The sequence below is a fragment of the Triticum aestivum genome, unplaced genomic scaffold, assembly GCF_018294505.1.
Source record: "Triticum aestivum cultivar Chinese Spring unplaced genomic scaffold, IWGSC CS RefSeq v2.1 scaffold46053, whole genome shotgun sequence".
Taxonomy (NCBI): Eukaryota; Viridiplantae; Streptophyta; class Magnoliopsida; order Poales; family Poaceae; genus Triticum; species Triticum aestivum.
In genome coordinates, this window is record NW_025226157.1 from 26,967 (window position 1) to 33,005 (window position 6,039).

Below are 6,039 nucleotides of genomic sequence, written 5' to 3' on the forward strand. Positions count from 1 at the left end.
CCCCGACCAGGTCGGAACAGGGGAGCGTCACCGCCGAACCCCCTCGCCGGCGGTGAACCCCGCGAGAGGATAAGGGCGCCAGCGGCCCCCGCTCCCTCGGGCCTCTCTCCCACTCACACCGCTCTCCCTCTCGGCCCCCGCGCCTTCCTCTTCTCTCCCCCGGATCCGCGCCGCTCCCCTCTTCCCCACGCCCGACGCGCTCGCCGCCGTTCCCGTCGTTCACGCGGCCACCGTGCCCCACTCGCCACCTCGCCGTGCCGTACGACGTCGCCGCCCTCTACATCCCCTCCGCCTCTCCGCCGAAGCTCGGAGCCACTGCATCGGCCTCCCCGAGCTCGCCTTCATCTTCGGACGCCGGCGACCCCCTTTCTTCCCCGGCGACGACCTGCTGCTCCTAAGCACCCACAGGCCTTTCTTGCGCCGCGCGGTGAGCTCCTCTACCTCCTCCCCCTCTCCGCTAGCTCGCTCGCGCTCCGTAGCTGCTTCCCCGCGCGCGCCCGAACGCCACGCCGTGGAGCTCGCCGCCGGCGTGTCTCCGGTGACCAAATGGTCACGGGCTCGAGCCCACAGCGCTCCCCACCGCACGTAGAAGCTCCCCAGCCCCTCCGCTTTTTCGATAGCCCGCCGTAGCCTTGTCCCCGTCGAGCACCCGTGCGCGCCGCCGCCTCCGCCGCTCGCCGGCGCCGATTCCGGCCGAGTCCGGCGAAACCCCGGCCACCCCTGGATGCGGCGCTGCGAGCTCTTTCGAATGGGCCTAGCCCCGTTCCTCCCCGAGCCCCGTAGCGCGAAACCGGCCAACTCCGGCGAGGGACCGCCGCGGTTTTGGTCGCCGGAGTTGCGCCGGCGCCGGCCGCCGACGTGGCACACCTGGGGCCACCCCTGGGTCACTGCCAGTGGCCCCCACGGGCCCAGTTGACTGGGTTGACCCAGTCAACTGCTGACTGGGCAGGCCCAGTCACTGACATGCGGGCCCCACCGCAAAAAATTAAAAAAAAAGAAAAGAAAAAGAAAATGTTTTATAAATAAAAATAATTAGTTTAATTAATCTCTCACTGACAGGTGGGCCCAGTAGTTAATTAACTAAAAACTAATTAGTTTAATCCTCTGTTAACCCACTGTCTATGACAGGTGGGTCCCCCTTGTCAGTTTGACCAGTCCACCCGGACTGTTGACCGCTGACGTCACTCCTACGTCATGCTGACGTCACTCCTACGTCATGCTGACGTCATATCCCTTTTTCTGTTAATTAAATAATTCCAGAAATTCAAATAAATTTTGAAAATTCATATCTTTTAAACCGTAACTCGGATGAAAATGTTTTCTATATGAAAGTTGCTCAGAACGACGAGACGAATCCGACTACGCAGTCCGTTCATCCACCGCACCTCCCTAACCTATCGAACTAGCAACTTTCCCCCTCCGATCCGTCTGTCCGAAAACGCGAAACATCGGGCATACCTCCCGGATGTTCCCCCCCTTCACCGGTACCACCTACTGTCGCGTTAGGGCACCCCTAGCACCGCTCATTGTCATGTCACGCATCGTCATGCTTATGTTTGCATTGTATTTACTGTTTCTTCCCCCTCTTCTCTCCGGTAGACTACGAGACCGACACTGCTGCTGCCCAGTTCGACTACGGAGTCGACGACCCCTCCTACTTGCCAGAGCAATCAGGCAAGCCCCCCCCTTTGATCACCAGATATCGCCTACTCTAATCTCTACTGCTTGCATTAGAGTAGTGTAGCATGTTACTGCTTTTCGATATCCTATTCTGATGCATAGCCTATCCTTGCTACTACTGTTGATACCTTTACCTGCAATCCTACATGCTTAGTCTAGGATGCTAGATTTCCATCAGTAGCCCTACATTCTTGTCCGTCTGCTGTGCTATACTATCGGGCCGTGATCACCTGGGCGGTGATCCCGGGTATATACTTATATACTTTATACATGACACATGTGATGATTAAAGTCGGGTCGGCTCGTAGGAGTACCCGCAAGTGGATCTTTGTGGCGGAGCGACAGGGTAGGTTGAGACCACCCAGGAGAGAGGTGGGCCTGGCCCTGGTCGGCGTTCGCGGATACTTAACACGCTTAACGAGATCTTGGTATTTGATCTGAGTCTGGCCATTTGGTCTATACGCACTAACCATCTACGTGGGAGTAGTTATGGGTATCCCGATGTCGTGGTATCAGCCGAAGCTCTTTTGACGTCAGCGACTGAGTGGCGCGCGCCGGATTGGACTGGAACGCCACTAGGCTAGGTCTGCTTCCGGCCGCGTACGCAACGTGCAGGTGTGCATAGGGCGATGGGCCCAGACCCCTGCGCGCATAGGGTTAGACCGGCGTGCTGAACTCTCTGTTGAGCCTAGGTGGGGCTGCGACGTGTTGATCTTACGAGGCCGAGCATGACCCAGAAAAGTGTGTCCGGCCAAATGGGATCGAGCGTGTTGGGTTATGTGGTGCACCCCTGCAGGGAAGTTTATCTATTCGAATAGCCGTGTCCCTCGGTAAAAGGACGACCCGGAGTTGTACCTTGAGCTTATGACAACTAGAACTGGATACTGAATAAAATACACCCTTCCAAGTGCCAGATACAACCCGGTGATCGCTCTCTAACAGGGCGACGAGGAGGGGATTGCCGGGTAGGATTATGCTATGCGATGCTACTTGGAGGACTTCAATCTACTCTCTCCTATATGCTGCAAGATGGAGATGTCCAGAAGCGTAGTCTTCGACAGGACTAGCTTTCCCCCTCTTATTCTGGCATTCTGCAGTTCAGTCCACTGATATGCCCCTTGACACATATACCCATGCATATGTAGTGTAGCTCCTTGCTTGCGAGTACTTTGGATGAGTACTCACGGTTGCTTTTCTCCCTCTTTTCCCCTTTCTATACCGGATTGTCGCAACCAGATGTTGGAGTTCAGGAGCCAGACGCCACCGTCGACGACGACACCTACGACACTGGAGGTGCCTACTACTACGTGCAGGCCGCTGGCGACGACCAGGAGTAGTTAGGAGGTCCCAGGCAGGAGGCCTTGCCTTTTCGATCGTTGCTACTTTTGTGCTAGCCTTCTTAAGGCAAACTTGTTTAACTTATGTCTGTACTCAGATATTGTTGCTTCCGCTGACTCGTCTATGATCGAGCACTTGTATTCGAGCCCTCGAGGCCCCTGGCTTGTATTATAATGCTTGTATGACTTATTTATGTTTTAGAGTTGTGTTGTGATATCTTCCCGTGAGTCCCTGATCTTGGTCGTACACATTTGCATGCATGATTAGTGTACGGTCGAATCGGGGGCGTCACAGCATCTTATCTTGCTTTGATTGACGGTAGCATTATAAGATGATCCCTCACTAAAATTTCAAGATAAAAGTGTTCTCCCTGAGTATGCACCGTTGCGAAAGTTCTTCGTGCTGAGACACCACGTGATGATCGGGTGTGATAAGCTCTACGTTCAAATACAACGGGTGCAAAACAGTTGCACACGCGGAATACTCAGGTTAAACTTGACGAGCCTAGCATATGTACAGATATGGCCTCGGAACACGGAGACCGAAAGGTCGAGCGTGAATCATATAGTAGATATGATCAACATAGTGATGTTCACCATTGAAACTACTCCATCTCGCGTGATGATTGGACATGGTTTAGTTGATTTGGATCACGTAATCACTTAGATGATTAGAGGGATATCTATCTAAGTGGGAGTTCTTAAGTAATATGATTAATTGAACTTAAATTTATCATGAACTTAGTCCTGATAGTATTTTGAAAATTATGTTGTAGATCAATAGCTCGCGTTGTTGCTTCCCTATGTTTATTTTTGATATGTTCCTAGAGAAAAATTATGTTGAAAGATTTTAGTAGCAAAGATGCGGATTGGATCCGTGATCTGAGGATTATCCTCATTGCTGCATAGAAAAAATTATGTCCTTGATGCACCGCTAGGTGATAGACCTATTGCAGGAGCAGATGCAGACGTTATGAACGTTTGGCTAGCTCAATATGATGACTACTTGATAGTTTAGTGCATCATGCTTAACGGCTTAGAATCGGGACTTCAAAGACGTTTTGAACGTCATGGACCGTATGAGATGTTCCAGGAGTTGAAGTTAATATTTCAAGCAAATACCCGAGTTGAGAGATATGAAGTCTCCAACAAGTTCTATAGCTAAAAGATGGAGGAGAATCGCTCAACTAGTGAGCATGTGCTCAGATTGTCTGGGTACTACAATCGCTTGAATCAAGTGGGAGTTAATCTTCCAGATAAAATAGTGATTGACAGAATTCTCTAGTCACCATCACCAAGTTAGTAGAACTTCGTGATGAACTATAGTATGTAAGGGATGACGAAAGTAACTCCCGAGCTCTTCGCGATGCTGAAATCGACGAAGGTAGAAATCAAGAAAGAGCATCAAGTGTTGATGGTTAACAAGACCACTAGTTTCAAGAAAAGGGCAAAGGGATAGAAGGGGAACTTCAAGAAGAACGGCAAGCAAGTTGCTGCTCAAGTGAAGAAGCCTAAGTCTGGTCCTAAGCCTGAGACTAAGTGCTTCTACTACAAAGGGACTGGTCACTGGAAGCGGAACTACCCCAACTATTTGGTGGATAAGAAGGATGGCAAAGTGAACAAAGGTATATTGGATATACATGTTATTGATGTGTACTTTACTAGTGTTTATAGCAACCCCTCGGTATTTGATACTGGTTCAGTTGCTAAGAGTAGTAACTCGAAACGGGAGTTGCAGAATAAACAGAGACTAGTAAAAGGAGAGGTGACGATGTGTGTTGGAAGTAGTTCCAAGATTGATATGATCATCATCGCACACTCCCTGTACTTTCGGGATTAGTGTTGAAACTAAATAAGTGTTATTTGGTGTTTGTGTTGAGCATGAATGTGATTTGATCATGTTTATTGCAATACGGTTATTCATTTAAGTTAGAGAACAATTGTTGTTCTGTTTACATGAATAAAAACCTTCTATGGTCATACACACCAACGAAAATAGTTTGTTGGATCTCGATCATAGTGATACACATAATCATAATATTGAAGCCAAAAGATGCAAAGTTAATAATGATAGTGCAAATTATTTGTGGCACTGCCGTTTAGGTCATATTGGGGTAAAGTGCATGAAGAAACTCCATACTGATGGGATTTTGGAATCACTTGATTATGAATCACTTGATACTTGCGAACTGTGCCTCTTGGGCAAGATGACTAAAATGCCGTTCTCCGGAACTATGGAGAGAGGAACAGATTTGTTGGAAATCATACATACAGATGTATGTGGCCCGATGAATATTGAGGCTCGTAGCAGGTATCATTATTTTCTGACCTTCACAGATGATTTGAGCAGATATGGGTATATCTACTTAATGAAACAGAAGTATGAAACATTTGAAAAGTTCATATAATTTCAGAGTGAAGTGGAAAATCATCGTAACAAGAAAATAAAGTTTCTACGATCTGATCGCGAAGACAAATATTTGAGTTACGAGTTTGGTCTTCAATTAAAACAATGTGAAATAGTTTCACAAATTCATGCCACCTGGAACACCACAGCATAATGGTGTGTCCGAACGTCATAACCGTACTTTATTGGATATAGTGCAATCTATGATATCTCTTACCAATTTATCACTATCGTTTTGGGGTTATGCATTAGAGACAGCTACATTCACGTTAAATAGGGCACCATCAAAATCCGTTGAGACGACGCCTTATGAACTGTGGTTTGGCAAGAACCCAAAGTTGTCGTTTCTTAAAGTTTGGGGTTGCGATGCTTATGTGAAAAAGTTTCATCCTGATAAGCTCAAACCCAAATCGGAGAAATGTGTCTTCATAGGATACCCAAAGGAGACAGTTGGGTACACCTTCTATCACAGATCCGAAGGCAAGACATTCGTTGCTAAGAATGGATCCTTTCTAGAGAAGGAGTTTTCTCTCGAAAGAAGTGAGTGGGAGGAAAGTAGAACTTGATGAGGTAACTGTACCTGCTCCCTTATTGGAAAGTAGTTCATCACAGAAA